This window comes from Doryrhamphus excisus, unplaced genomic scaffold, assembly GCF_030265055.1.
Source record: "Doryrhamphus excisus isolate RoL2022-K1 unplaced genomic scaffold, RoL_Dexc_1.0 HiC_scaffold_25, whole genome shotgun sequence".
NCBI lineage: Eukaryota > Metazoa > Chordata > Actinopteri > Syngnathiformes > Syngnathidae > Doryrhamphus > Doryrhamphus excisus.
This window is the reverse complement of record NW_026652243.1, coordinates 1,117,164-1,127,008: the sequence shown is the minus strand read 5'-3', so window position 1 is coordinate 1,127,008 and position 9,845 is coordinate 1,117,164. Positions and strand designations below refer to the sequence as shown.

The following is a 9,845-nucleotide window of genomic DNA, read 5'->3' as shown; positions in this document are numbered from 1 at the left end:
TTGAAGGCGACGCAGGCCAAACTAGACTCCAGCAAAAAGTGTCAAACAGCGCCCTCTGCTGTCAGGCAAGAGCAGAAACCATAAAAAGCTTACAGCACCTGGTATTCCCAGGCGGTCTCCCATCCAAGTACTAACCAGGCCCGCCCCTGCTTAGCTTCCGAGATCGGACGAGATCGGGCGTTTTCAGGGTAGTATGGCCGTAAGCTGCCAGGACAACTGAAAAGATCTTATTTGAAGGCGACGCAGGCCAAACTAGATCCAGCAAAAAGTGTCAAACAGCGCCCTCTGCTGTCAGGCTAGAGCAGAAACCATAAAAAGCTTACAGCACCTGGTATTCCCAGGCGGTCTCCCATCCAAGTACTAACCAGGCCCACCCCTGCTTAGCTTCCGAGATCGGACGAGATCGGGCGTTTTCAGGGTAGTATGGCCATAAGCTGCCAGGTCAACTGAAAAGATCCTATTTGAAGAAGACGCAGGCCAAACTAGACTCCAGCAAAAAGTGTCAAACAGCGCCCTCTGCTGTCAGGCAAGAGCAGAAACCATAAAAAGCTTACAGCACCTGGTATTCCCAGGCGGTCTCCCATCCAAGTACTAACCAGGCCCGCCCCTGCTTAGCTTCCGAGATCGGACAAGACCGGGCGTTTTCAGGGTAGTATGGCCGTAAGCTGCCAGGGCAACTGAAAAGATCCTATTTGAAGGCGACGCAGGCCAAACTAGACTCCAGCAAAAAGTGTCAAACAGCGCCCTCTGCTGTTAGGCAAGAGCAGAAACCATAAAAAGCTTACAGCACCTGGTATTCCCAGGCGGTCTCCCATTCAAGTACTAACCAGGCCCGCCCGTGCTTAGCTTCCGAGATCGGACGAGATCGGGCGTTTTCAAGGTAGTATGGCCGTAAGCTGCCAGGTCAACTGAAAAAATCCTATTTGAAGGTGACGCAGGCCAAACTAGACTCCAGCAAAACATGTCAAACAGCGCCCTCTGCTGTCAGGCAAGAGCAGAAACCATAAAAAGCTTACAGCACCTGGTATTCCCAGGCGGTCTCCCATCCAAGTATAACCAGGCCCGCCCCTGCTTAGCTTCCGAGATCAGGCGTTTTCAGGGTAGTATGGCCAAAAGCTGCCAAGGCAACTGAAAAGATCCTATTTGAAGGCGACGCAGGACAAACTAGACTCCAGCAAAAAGTGTCAAACAGCGCCCTCTGCTGTCAGGCAAGAGCAGAAACCATAAAAAGCGTACAGCACCTGGTATTCCCAGGCGGTCTCCCATCCAAGTACTAACCAGGCCCGCCCCTGCTTAGCTTCCGAGATCGGACGAGATCGGGCGTTTTCAGGGTAGTATGGCCGTAAGCTGCCAGGGCAAATGAAAAGATCCTATTTGAAGGCGACGCAGGCCAAACTAGACTCCAGCAAAAAGTGTCAAACAGCGCCCTCTGCTGTCAGTTAAGAGCAGAAACCATAAAAGGCTTACAGCACCTGGTATTGCCAGGCGGTCTCCCATCCAAGTACTAACCAGGCCCACCCCTGCTTAGCTTCCGAGATCAGACGAGATCGGGCGTTTTCAGGGTAGTATGGCCGTAAGCTGCCAAGAAAACTGAAAAGATCTTATTTGAAGGCGACGCAGGCCAAACTAGATCCAGCAAAAAGTGTCAAACAGCGCCCTCTGCTGTCAGGCTAGAGCAGAAACCATAAAAAGCTTACAGCACCTGGTATTCCCAGGCGGTCTCCCATCCAAGTACTAACCAGGCCCGCCCCTGCTTAGCTTCCGAGATCGGGCGTTTTCAGGGTAGTATGGCCGTAAGCTGCCAGGTCAACTGAAAAGATCCTATTTGAAGGTGACGCAGGCCAAACTAGACTCCAGCAAAACATGTCAAACAGCGCCCTCTGCTGTCAGGCAAGAGCAGAAACCATGAAAAGCTTACAGCACCTGGTATTCCCAGGCGGTCTCCCATCCAAGTACTAACCAGGCTCGCCCCTGCTTAGCTTCCGAGATCGGACGAGATCGGGCGTTTTCAGGGTAGTATGGCCGTAAGCTGCCACATCAACTGAAAAGATCCTATTTGAAGGCGACGCAGGCCAAACTAGACTCCAGCAAAAGGTGTCAAACAGCGCCCTCTGCTGTCAGGCAAGAGCAGAAACCATAAAAAGCTTACAGCACCTGGTATTCCCAGGCGGTCTCCCATCCAAGTACTAACCAGGCCCGCCCCTGCTTAGCTTCCGAGATCGGACGAGATCAGGCGTTTTCAGGGTGGTATGGCCGTAAGCTGCCAGGACAACTGAAAAGATCTTATTTGAAGGCGACGCAGGCCAAACTAGATCCAGCAAAAAGTGTCAAACAGCGCCCTCTGCTGTCAGGCTAGAGCAAAAACCATAAAAAGCTTACAGCACCTGGTATTCCCAGGCGGTCTCCCATCCAAGTACTAACCAGGCCCTCCCCTGCTTAGCTTCCGAGATCAGGCGTTTTCAGGGTAGTATGGCCAAAAGCTGCCAAGGCAACTGAAAAGATCCTATTTGAAGGCGACGCAGGACAAACTAGACTCCAGCAAAACATGTCAAACAGCGCCCTCTGCTGTCAGGCAAGAGCAGAAACCATAAAAAGCTTACAGCACCTGGTATTCCCAGGCGGTCTCCCAGCCAAGTACTAACCAGGCCCGCCCCTGCTTAGCTTCCGAGATCGGACGAGATCGGGCGTTTTCAGGGTAGTATGGCCGTAAGCTGCCAGGTCAACTGAAAAGATCCTATTTGAAGGTGACGCAGGCCAAACTAGACTACAGCAAAAAGTGTCAAACAGCGCCCTCTGCTGTCAGGCAAGAGCAGAAACCATAAAAAGCTTACAGCACCTGGTATTCACAGGCGGTCTCCCATCCAAGTACTAACCAGGCCCGGCCCTGCTTAGCTTCCGAGATCGTACGAGATCGGGCGTTTTCAGGGTAGTATGGCCTAAGCTGCCAGGTCAACTGAAAAGATCCTATTTGAAAGTGACGCAGGCCAAACTAGACTACAGCAAAAAGTGTCAAACAGCGCCCTCTGCTGTCAGGCAAGAGCAGAAACCATAAAAAGCTTACAGCACCTGGTATTCACAGGCGGTCTCCCATCCAAGTACTAACCAGGCCCGCCCCTGCTTAGCTTCCGAGATCGGGCGTTTTCAGGGTAGTATGGCCGTAAGCTGCCAGGACAACTGAAAAGATCCTATTTGAAGAAGACGCAGGCCAAACTAGACTCCAGCAAAAAGTGTCAAACAGCGCCCTCTGCTGTCAGGCAAGAGCAGAAACCATAAAAAGCTTACAGCACCTGGTAATCCCAGGCGGTCTCCCATCCAAGTACTAACCAGGACCGCCCCTGCTTAGCTTCCGAGATCGGACGAGATCGGGCGTTTTCAGGGTAGTATGGCCGTAAGCTGCAAGGGTGACTGAAAAGATCCTATTTGAAGGCGACGCAGGCCAAACTAGACTCCAGCAAAAAGTGTCAAACAGCGCCCTCTGCTGTCAGGCAAGAGCAGAAACCATAAAAAGCTTACAGCACCTGGTATTCCCAGGCGGTCTCCCATCCAAGTACTAACCAGGCCCGCCCCTGCTTAGCTTCCGAGATCGGACGAGATCAGGCGTTTTCAGGGTGGTATGGCCGTAAGCTGCCAGGACAACTGAAAAGATCTTATTTGAAGGCGACGCAGGCCAAACTAGAGCCAGCAAAAAGTGTCAAACAGCGCCCTCTGCTGTCAGGCTAGAGCAGAAACCATAAAAAGCTTACAGCACCTGGTATTCCCAGGCGGTCTCCCATCCAAGTACTAACCAGGCCCGCCCCTGCTTAGCTTCCGAGATCGGACGAGATCGGGCGTTTTCAGGGTAATATGGCCGTAAGCTGCCACATCAACTGAAAAGATCCTATTTGAAGGCGACGCAGGCCAAACTAGATTCCAGCAAAAAGTGTCAAACAGCGCCCTCTGCTGTCAGGCAAGAGCAGAAACCAAAAAAAGCTTACAGCACCTGGTATTCCCAGGCGGTCTCCCATCCAAGTACTAACCAGGCCCGCCCCTGCTTAGCTTCCGAGATCGGACGAGATCAGGCGTTTTCAGGGTGGTGTGGCCGTAAGCTGCCAGGACAACTGAAAAGATCTTATTTGAAGGCGACGCAGGCCAAACTAGATCCAGCAAAAAGTGTCAAACAGCGCCCTCTGCTGTCAGGCTAGAGCAGAAACCATAAAAAGCTTACAGCACCTGGTATTCCCAGGCGGTCTCCCATTCTAGTACTAACCAGGCCCGCCCCTGCTTAGCTTCCGAGATCGGACGAGATCGGGCGTTTTCAGTGTAGTATGGCCATAAGCTGCCAGGTCAACTGAAAAGATCCTATTTGAAGAAGACGCAGGCCAAACTAGACTCCAGCAAAAAGTGTCGAACAGCGCCCTCTGCTGTCAGGCAAGAGCAGAAACCATAAAAAGCTTACAGCACCTGGTATTCCCAGGCGGTCTCCCATCCAAGTACTAACCAGGCCCGTCCCTGCTTAGCTTCCGAGATCGGACGAGATCGGGCTTTTTCAGGGTAGTATGGCCGTAAGCTGCCAGGGCAACTGAAAATGTCCTATTTGAAGGCGACGCAGGCCAAACTAGACTCCAGAAAAAAGTGGCAAACAGCGCCCTCTGCTGTCAGGCAAGAGCAGAAACCATAAAAAGCTTACAGCACCTGGTATTCCCAGGCGGTCTCCCATCCAAGTACTAACCAGGCCCACCCTGCTTAGCTTCCGAGATCGGACGAGACCGGGCGTTTTCAGGGTAGTATGGCCGTAAGCTGCCAGGGCAACTGAAAAGATCCTATTTGAAGGCGACGCAGGCCAAACTAGACTCCAGCAAAAAGTGTCAAACAGCGCCCTCTGCTGTCAGGCAAGAGCAGAAACGTTAAAAAGCTTACAGCACCTGGTATTCCCAGGCGGTCTCCCATCCAAGTACTAACCAGGCCCGCCCCTGCTTAGCTTCCGAGATCGGACGAGATCGGGCGTTTTCAGGGTAGTATGGCCGTAAGCAGCCAGGACAACGGAAAAGATCTTATTTGAAGGCGACGCAGGCCAAACTCGATCCAGCAAAAAGTGTCAAACAGCGCCCTCTGCTGTCAGGCTAGAGCAGAAACCATAAAAAGCTTACAGCACCTGGTATTCCCAGGCGGTCTCCCATCCAAGTACTAACCAGGCTCGCCCCTGCTTAGCTTCCGAGATCGGACGAGATCGGGCGTTTTCAGGGTAGTATGGCCGTAAGCTGCCACATCAACTGAAAAGATCCTATTTGAAGGCGACGCAGGCCAAACTAGACTACAGCAAAAGGTGTCAAACAGCGCCCTCTGCTGTCAGGCAAGAGCAGAAACCATAAAAAGCTTACAGCACCTGGTATTCCCAGGCGGTCTCCCATCCAAGTACTAACCAGGCCCGCCCCTGCTTAGCTTCCGAGATCGGACGAGATCAGGCGTTTTCAGGGTGGTATGGCCGTAAGCTGCCAGGACAACTGAAAAGATCTTATTTGAAGGCGACGCAGGCCAAACTAGATCCAGCAAAAAGTGTCAAACAGCGCCCTCTGCTGTCAGGCTAGAGCAAAAACCATAAAAAGCTTACAGCACCTGGTATTCCCAGGCGGTCTCCCATCCAAGTACTAACCAGGCCCTCCCCTGCTTAGCTTCCGAGATCAGGCGTTTTCAGGGTAGTATGGCCGTAAGCTGCCACATCAACTGAAAAGATCCTATTTGAAGGCGACGCAGGCCAAACTAGACTCCAGCAAAAGGTGTCAAACAGCGCCCTCTGCTGTCAGGCAAGAGCAGAAACCATAAAAAGCTTACAGCACCTGGTATTCCCAGGCGGTCTCCCATCCAAGTACTAACCAGGCCCGCCCCTGCTTAGCTTCCGAGATCGGACGAGATCAGGCGTTTTCAGGGTGGTATGGCCGTAAGCTGCCAGGACAACTGAAAAGATCTTATTTGAAGGCGACGCAGGCCAAACTAGATCCAGCAAAAAGTGTCAAACAGCGCCCTCTGCTGTCAGGCTAGAGCAAAAACCATAAAAAGCTTACAGCACCTGGTATTCCCAGGCGGTCTCCCATCCAAGTACTAACCAGGCCCTCCCCTGCTTAGCTTCCGAGATCAGGCGTTTTCAGGGTAGTATGGCCAAAAGCTGCCAAGGCAACTGAAAAGATCCTATTTGAAGGCGACGCAGGACAAACTAGACTCCAGCAAAACATGTCAAACAGCGCCCTCTGCTGTCAGGCAAGAGCAGAAACCATAAAAAGCTTACAGCACCTGGTATTCCCAGGCGGTCTCCCAGCCAAGTACTAACCAGGCCCGCCCCTGCTTAGCTTCCGAGATCGGACGAGATCGGGCGTTTTCAGGGTAGTATGGCCGTAAGCTGCCAGGTCAACTGAAAAGATCCTATTTGAAGGTGACGCAGGCCAAACTAGACTACAGCAAAAAGTGTCAAACAGCGCCCTCTGCTGTCAGGCAAGAGCAGAAACCATAAAAAGCTTACAGCACCTGGTATTCACAGGCGGTCTCCCATCCAAGTACTAACCAGGCCCGGCCCTGCTTAGCTTCCGAGATCGTACGAGATCGGGCGTTTTCAGGGTAGTATGGCCTAAGCTGCCAGGTCAACTGAAAAGATCCTATTTGAAAGTGACGCAGGCCAAACTAGACTACAGCAAAAAGTGTCAAACAGCGCCCTCTGCTGTCAGGCAAGAGCAGAAACCATAAAAAGCTTACAGCACCTGGTATTCACAGGCGGTCTCCCATCCAAGTACTAACCAGGCCCGCCCCTGCTTAGCTTCCGAGATCGGGCGTTTTCAGGGTAGTATGGCCGTAAGCTGCCAGGACAACTGAAAAGATCCTATTTGAAGAAGACGCAGGCCAAACTAGACTCCAGCAAAAAGTGTCAAACAGCGCCCTCTGCTGTCAGGCAAGAGCAGAAACCATAAAAAGCTTACAGCACCTGGTAATCCCAGGCGGTCTCCCATCCAAGTACTAACCAGGACCGCCCCTGCTTAGCTTCCGAGATCGGACGAGATCGGGCGTTTTCAGGGTAGTATGGCCGTAAGCTGCAAGGGTGACTGAAAAGATCCTATTTGAAGGCGACGCAGGCCAAACTAGACTCCAGCAAAAAGTGTCAAACAGCGCCCTCTGCTGTCAGGCAAGAGCAGAAACCATAAAAAGCTTACAGCACCTGGTATTCCCAGGCGGTCTCCCATCCAAGTACTAACCAGGCCCGCCCCTGCTTAGCTTCCGAGATCGGACGAGATCGGGCGTTTTCAGGGTAGTATGGCCGTAAGCTGCCAGGTCAACTGAAAAGATCCTATTTGAAGGTGACGCAGGCCAAACTAGACTCCAGCAAAACATGTCAAACAGCGCCCTCTGCTGTCAGGCAAGAGCAGAAACCATGAAAAGCTTACAGCACCTGGTATTCCCAGGCGGTCTCCCATCCAAGTACTAACCAGTCCCGCCCCTGCTTAGCTTCCGAGATCGGACGAGATCGGGCGTTTTCAGGGTAGTATGGCCGTAAGCTGCCAGGGCAACTGAAAAGATCCTATTTGAAGAAGACGCAGGCCAAACTAGACTCCAGCAAAAAGTGTCAAACAGCGCCCTCTGCTGTCAGGCAAGAGCAGAAACCATAAAAAGCTTACAGCACCTGGTAATCCCAGGCGGTCTCCCATCCAAGTACTAACCAGGACCGCCCCTGCTTAGCTTCCGAGATCGGACGAGATCGGGCGTTTTCAGGGTAGTATGGCCGTAAGCTGCAAGGGTGACTGAAAAGATCCTATTTGAAGGCGACGCAGGCCAAACTAGACTCCAGCAAAAAGTGTCAAACAGCGCCCTCTGCTGTCAGGCAAGAGCAGAAACCATAAAAAGCTTACAGCACCTGGTATTCCCAGGCGGTCTCCCATCCAAGTACTAACCAGGCCCGCCCCTGCTTAGCTTCCGAGATCGGACGAGATCAGGCGTTTTCAGGGTGGTATGGCCGTAAGCTGCCAGGACAACTGAAAAGATCTTATTTGAAGGCGACGCAGGCCAAACTAGAGCCAGCAAAAAGTGTCAAACAGCGCCCTCTGCTGTCAGGCTAGAGCAGAAACCATAAAAAGCTTACAGCACCTGGTATTCCCAGGCGGTCTCCCATCCAAGTACTAACCAGGCCCGCCCCTGCTTAGCTTCCGAGATCGGACGAGATCGGGCGTTTTCAGGGTAATATGGCCGTAAGCTGCCACATCAACTGAAAAGATCCTATTTGAAGGCGACGCAGGCCAAACTAGATTCCAGCAAAAAGTGTCAAACAGCGCCCTCTGCTGTCAGGCAAGAGCAGAAACCAAAAAAAGCTTACAGCACCTGGTATTCCCAGGCGGTCTCCCATCCAAGTACTAACCAGGCCCGCCCCTGCTTAGCTTCCGAGATCGGACGAGATCAGGCGTTTTCAGGGTGGTGTGGCCGTAAGCTGCCAGGACAACTGAAAAGATCTTATTTGAAGGCGACGCAGGCCAAACTAGATCCAGCAAAAAGTGTCAAACAGCGCCCTCTGCTGTCAGGCTAGAGCAGAAACCATAAAAAGCTTACAGCACCTGGTATTCCCAGGCGGTCTCCCATTCTAGTACTAACCAGGCCCGCCCCTGCTTAGCTTCCGAGATCGGACGAGATCGGGCGTTTTCAGTGTAGTATGGCCATAAGCTGCCAGGTCAACTGAAAAGATCCTATTTGAAGAAGACGCAGGCCAAACTAGACTCCAGCAAAAAGTGTCGAACAGCGCCCTCTGCTGTCAGGCAAGAGCAGAAACCATAAAAAGCTTACAGCACCTGGTATTCCCAGGCGGTCTCCCATCCAAGTACTAACCAGGCCCGTCCCTGCTTAGCTTCCGAGATCGGACGAGATCGGGCTTTTTCAGGGTAGTATGGCCGTAAGCTGCCAGGGCAACTGAAAATGTCCTATTTGAAGGCGACGCAGGCCAAACTAGACTCCAGAAAAAAGTGGCAAACAGCGCCCTCTGCTGTCAGGCAAGAGCAGAAACCATAAAAAGCTTACAGCACCTGGTATTCCCAGGCGGTCTCCCATCCAAGTACTAACCAGGCCCACCCTGCTTAGCTTCCGAGATCGGACGAGACCGGGCGTTTTCAGGGTAGTATGGCCGTAAGCTGCCAGGGCAACTGAAAAGATCCTATTTGAAGGCGACGCAGGCCAAACTAGACTCCAGCAAAAAGTGTCAAACAGCGCCCTCTGCTGTCAGGCAAGAGCAGAAACGTTAAAAAGCTTACAGCACCTGGTATTCCCAGGCGGTCTCCCATCCAAGTACTAACCAGGCCCGCCCCTGCTTAGCTTCCGAGATCGGACGAGATCGGGCGTTTTCAGGGTAGTATGGCCGTAAGCAGCCAGGACAACGGAAAAGATCTTATTTGAAGGCGACGCAGGCCAAACTAGATCCAGCAAAAAGTGTCAAACAGCGCCCTCTGCTGTCAGGCTAGAGCAGAAACCATAAAAAGCTTACAGCACCTGGTATTCCCAGGCGGTCTCCCATCCAAGTACTAACCAGGCTCGCCCCTGCTTAGCTTCCGAGATCGGACGAGATCGGGCGTTTTCAGGGTAGTATGGCCGTAAGCTGCCACATCAACTGAAAAGATCCTATTTGAAGGCGACGCAGGCCAAACTAGACTACAGCAAAAGGTGTCAAACAGCGCCCTCTGCTGTCAGGCAAGAGCAGAAACCATAAAAAGCTTACAGCACCTGGTATTCCCAGGCGGTCTCCCATCCAAGTACTAACCAGGCCCGCCCCTGCTTAGCTTCCGAGATCGGACGAGATCAGGCGTTTTCAGGGTGGTATGGCCGTAAGCTGCCAGGACAACTGAAAAGATCTT

The 9,845-nt window shown here is 52.4% G+C and overlaps 36 non-coding genes and 7 pseudogenes across 36 annotated transcripts; all 43 read right to left on the bottom strand.

The window, feature by feature from the left end:
- Nucleotides 1-86: 86 nt before the first annotated feature.
- LOC131114755 (5S ribosomal RNA) lies at nucleotides 87-205 on the bottom strand. Its single transcript, XR_009122058.1, has one exon. It is a non-coding gene; the product is annotated as a 5S ribosomal RNA (ribosomal RNA).
- Nucleotides 206-316: 111 nt separating this feature from the next.
- LOC131115277 (5S ribosomal RNA) lies at nucleotides 317-435 on the bottom strand. The gene has a single exon (XR_009122560.1). It is a non-coding gene; the product is annotated as a 5S ribosomal RNA (ribosomal RNA).
- A 112-nt stretch (nucleotides 436-547) lies between these two features.
- On the bottom strand, nucleotides 548-666 carry LOC131117554 (5S ribosomal RNA). Its single transcript, XR_009124768.1, has one exon. It is a non-coding gene; the product is annotated as a 5S ribosomal RNA (ribosomal RNA).
- Nucleotides 667-778: 112 nt separating this feature from the next.
- Nucleotides 779-897, bottom strand: LOC131116987 (5S ribosomal RNA). The gene has a single exon (XR_009124217.1). It is a non-coding gene; the product is annotated as a 5S ribosomal RNA (ribosomal RNA).
- A 112-nt stretch (nucleotides 898-1,009) lies between these two features.
- On the bottom strand, nucleotides 1,010-1,117 carry LOC131114190 (5S ribosomal RNA; annotated as a pseudogene).
- A 112-nt stretch (nucleotides 1,118-1,229) lies between these two features.
- On the bottom strand, nucleotides 1,230-1,348 carry LOC131116208 (5S ribosomal RNA). Its single transcript, XR_009123465.1, has one exon. It is a non-coding gene; the product is annotated as a 5S ribosomal RNA (ribosomal RNA).
- Nucleotides 1,349-1,460: 112 nt separating this feature from the next.
- LOC131116915 (5S ribosomal RNA) lies at nucleotides 1,461-1,579 on the bottom strand. The gene has a single exon (XR_009124148.1). It is a non-coding gene; the product is annotated as a 5S ribosomal RNA (ribosomal RNA).
- Nucleotides 1,580-1,690: 111 nt separating this feature from the next.
- LOC131111862 (5S ribosomal RNA) lies at nucleotides 1,691-1,799 on the bottom strand (annotated as a pseudogene).
- A 112-nt stretch (nucleotides 1,800-1,911) lies between these two features.
- LOC131116698 (5S ribosomal RNA) lies at nucleotides 1,912-2,030 on the bottom strand. Its single transcript, XR_009123937.1, has one exon. It is a non-coding gene; the product is annotated as a 5S ribosomal RNA (ribosomal RNA).
- A 112-nt stretch (nucleotides 2,031-2,142) lies between these two features.
- On the bottom strand, nucleotides 2,143-2,261 carry LOC131112581 (5S ribosomal RNA). The gene has a single exon (XR_009121405.1). It is a non-coding gene; the product is annotated as a 5S ribosomal RNA (ribosomal RNA).
- A 111-nt stretch (nucleotides 2,262-2,372) lies between these two features.
- On the bottom strand, nucleotides 2,373-2,481 carry LOC131113596 (5S ribosomal RNA; annotated as a pseudogene).
- A 112-nt stretch (nucleotides 2,482-2,593) lies between these two features.
- LOC131115587 (5S ribosomal RNA) lies at nucleotides 2,594-2,712 on the bottom strand. Its single transcript, XR_009122865.1, has one exon. It is a non-coding gene; the product is annotated as a 5S ribosomal RNA (ribosomal RNA).
- Nucleotides 2,713-2,824: 112 nt separating this feature from the next.
- Nucleotides 2,825-2,942, bottom strand: LOC131119087 (5S ribosomal RNA). Its single transcript, XR_009126216.1, has one exon. It is a non-coding gene; the product is annotated as a 5S ribosomal RNA (ribosomal RNA).
- A 112-nt stretch (nucleotides 2,943-3,054) lies between these two features.
- LOC131112258 (5S ribosomal RNA) lies at nucleotides 3,055-3,163 on the bottom strand (annotated as a pseudogene).
- Nucleotides 3,164-3,275: 112 nt separating this feature from the next.
- LOC131118238 (5S ribosomal RNA) lies at nucleotides 3,276-3,394 on the bottom strand. The gene has a single exon (XR_009125404.1). It is a non-coding gene; the product is annotated as a 5S ribosomal RNA (ribosomal RNA).
- A 112-nt stretch (nucleotides 3,395-3,506) lies between these two features.
- LOC131112569 (5S ribosomal RNA) lies at nucleotides 3,507-3,625 on the bottom strand. Its single transcript, XR_009121404.1, has one exon. It is a non-coding gene; the product is annotated as a 5S ribosomal RNA (ribosomal RNA).
- Nucleotides 3,626-3,736: 111 nt separating this feature from the next.
- Nucleotides 3,737-3,855, bottom strand: LOC131115996 (5S ribosomal RNA). The gene has a single exon (XR_009123262.1). It is a non-coding gene; the product is annotated as a 5S ribosomal RNA (ribosomal RNA).
- Nucleotides 3,856-3,967: 112 nt separating this feature from the next.
- LOC131115833 (5S ribosomal RNA) lies at nucleotides 3,968-4,086 on the bottom strand. Its single transcript, XR_009123102.1, has one exon. It is a non-coding gene; the product is annotated as a 5S ribosomal RNA (ribosomal RNA).
- A 111-nt stretch (nucleotides 4,087-4,197) lies between these two features.
- Nucleotides 4,198-4,316, bottom strand: LOC131117440 (5S ribosomal RNA). The gene has a single exon (XR_009124658.1). It is a non-coding gene; the product is annotated as a 5S ribosomal RNA (ribosomal RNA).
- A 112-nt stretch (nucleotides 4,317-4,428) lies between these two features.
- On the bottom strand, nucleotides 4,429-4,547 carry LOC131116161 (5S ribosomal RNA). The gene has a single exon (XR_009123421.1). It is a non-coding gene; the product is annotated as a 5S ribosomal RNA (ribosomal RNA).
- Nucleotides 4,548-4,659: 112 nt separating this feature from the next.
- On the bottom strand, nucleotides 4,660-4,777 carry LOC131117511 (5S ribosomal RNA). The gene has a single exon (XR_009124726.1). It is a non-coding gene; the product is annotated as a 5S ribosomal RNA (ribosomal RNA).
- A 112-nt stretch (nucleotides 4,778-4,889) lies between these two features.
- Nucleotides 4,890-5,008, bottom strand: LOC131114754 (5S ribosomal RNA). The gene has a single exon (XR_009122057.1). It is a non-coding gene; the product is annotated as a 5S ribosomal RNA (ribosomal RNA).
- A 111-nt stretch (nucleotides 5,009-5,119) lies between these two features.
- LOC131116697 (5S ribosomal RNA) lies at nucleotides 5,120-5,238 on the bottom strand. Its single transcript, XR_009123936.1, has one exon. It is a non-coding gene; the product is annotated as a 5S ribosomal RNA (ribosomal RNA).
- A 112-nt stretch (nucleotides 5,239-5,350) lies between these two features.
- On the bottom strand, nucleotides 5,351-5,469 carry LOC131112556 (5S ribosomal RNA). Its single transcript, XR_009121402.1, has one exon. It is a non-coding gene; the product is annotated as a 5S ribosomal RNA (ribosomal RNA).
- Nucleotides 5,470-5,580: 111 nt separating this feature from the next.
- On the bottom strand, nucleotides 5,581-5,689 carry LOC131112091 (5S ribosomal RNA; annotated as a pseudogene).
- A 112-nt stretch (nucleotides 5,690-5,801) lies between these two features.
- LOC131112544 (5S ribosomal RNA) lies at nucleotides 5,802-5,920 on the bottom strand. The gene has a single exon (XR_009121400.1). It is a non-coding gene; the product is annotated as a 5S ribosomal RNA (ribosomal RNA).
- Nucleotides 5,921-6,031: 111 nt separating this feature from the next.
- On the bottom strand, nucleotides 6,032-6,140 carry LOC131113595 (5S ribosomal RNA; annotated as a pseudogene).
- A 112-nt stretch (nucleotides 6,141-6,252) lies between these two features.
- LOC131115586 (5S ribosomal RNA) lies at nucleotides 6,253-6,371 on the bottom strand. Its single transcript, XR_009122864.1, has one exon. It is a non-coding gene; the product is annotated as a 5S ribosomal RNA (ribosomal RNA).
- A 112-nt stretch (nucleotides 6,372-6,483) lies between these two features.
- On the bottom strand, nucleotides 6,484-6,601 carry LOC131119086 (5S ribosomal RNA). The gene has a single exon (XR_009126215.1). It is a non-coding gene; the product is annotated as a 5S ribosomal RNA (ribosomal RNA).
- Nucleotides 6,602-6,713: 112 nt separating this feature from the next.
- On the bottom strand, nucleotides 6,714-6,822 carry LOC131112257 (5S ribosomal RNA; annotated as a pseudogene).
- A 112-nt stretch (nucleotides 6,823-6,934) lies between these two features.
- Nucleotides 6,935-7,053, bottom strand: LOC131118236 (5S ribosomal RNA). The gene has a single exon (XR_009125402.1). It is a non-coding gene; the product is annotated as a 5S ribosomal RNA (ribosomal RNA).
- Nucleotides 7,054-7,165: 112 nt separating this feature from the next.
- On the bottom strand, nucleotides 7,166-7,284 carry LOC131114753 (5S ribosomal RNA). The gene has a single exon (XR_009122056.1). It is a non-coding gene; the product is annotated as a 5S ribosomal RNA (ribosomal RNA).
- Nucleotides 7,285-7,396: 112 nt separating this feature from the next.
- LOC131117193 (5S ribosomal RNA) lies at nucleotides 7,397-7,515 on the bottom strand. The gene has a single exon (XR_009124418.1). It is a non-coding gene; the product is annotated as a 5S ribosomal RNA (ribosomal RNA).
- Nucleotides 7,516-7,627: 112 nt separating this feature from the next.
- Nucleotides 7,628-7,746, bottom strand: LOC131118235 (5S ribosomal RNA). Its single transcript, XR_009125401.1, has one exon. It is a non-coding gene; the product is annotated as a 5S ribosomal RNA (ribosomal RNA).
- Nucleotides 7,747-7,858: 112 nt separating this feature from the next.
- Nucleotides 7,859-7,977, bottom strand: LOC131112533 (5S ribosomal RNA). Its single transcript, XR_009121399.1, has one exon. It is a non-coding gene; the product is annotated as a 5S ribosomal RNA (ribosomal RNA).
- Nucleotides 7,978-8,088: 111 nt separating this feature from the next.
- On the bottom strand, nucleotides 8,089-8,207 carry LOC131115995 (5S ribosomal RNA). Its single transcript, XR_009123261.1, has one exon. It is a non-coding gene; the product is annotated as a 5S ribosomal RNA (ribosomal RNA).
- Nucleotides 8,208-8,319: 112 nt separating this feature from the next.
- Nucleotides 8,320-8,438, bottom strand: LOC131115832 (5S ribosomal RNA). The gene has a single exon (XR_009123101.1). It is a non-coding gene; the product is annotated as a 5S ribosomal RNA (ribosomal RNA).
- A 111-nt stretch (nucleotides 8,439-8,549) lies between these two features.
- On the bottom strand, nucleotides 8,550-8,668 carry LOC131117438 (5S ribosomal RNA). Its single transcript, XR_009124656.1, has one exon. It is a non-coding gene; the product is annotated as a 5S ribosomal RNA (ribosomal RNA).
- Nucleotides 8,669-8,780: 112 nt separating this feature from the next.
- Nucleotides 8,781-8,899, bottom strand: LOC131116160 (5S ribosomal RNA). Its single transcript, XR_009123420.1, has one exon. It is a non-coding gene; the product is annotated as a 5S ribosomal RNA (ribosomal RNA).
- Nucleotides 8,900-9,011: 112 nt separating this feature from the next.
- LOC131117510 (5S ribosomal RNA) lies at nucleotides 9,012-9,129 on the bottom strand. Its single transcript, XR_009124725.1, has one exon. It is a non-coding gene; the product is annotated as a 5S ribosomal RNA (ribosomal RNA).
- A 112-nt stretch (nucleotides 9,130-9,241) lies between these two features.
- LOC131114752 (5S ribosomal RNA) lies at nucleotides 9,242-9,360 on the bottom strand. The gene has a single exon (XR_009122055.1). It is a non-coding gene; the product is annotated as a 5S ribosomal RNA (ribosomal RNA).
- Nucleotides 9,361-9,471: 111 nt separating this feature from the next.
- On the bottom strand, nucleotides 9,472-9,590 carry LOC131116696 (5S ribosomal RNA). Its single transcript, XR_009123935.1, has one exon. It is a non-coding gene; the product is annotated as a 5S ribosomal RNA (ribosomal RNA).
- A 112-nt stretch (nucleotides 9,591-9,702) lies between these two features.
- Nucleotides 9,703-9,821, bottom strand: LOC131112522 (5S ribosomal RNA). The gene has a single exon (XR_009121398.1). It is a non-coding gene; the product is annotated as a 5S ribosomal RNA (ribosomal RNA).
- Between the last annotated feature and the right edge of the window lie 24 nt (nucleotides 9,822-9,845).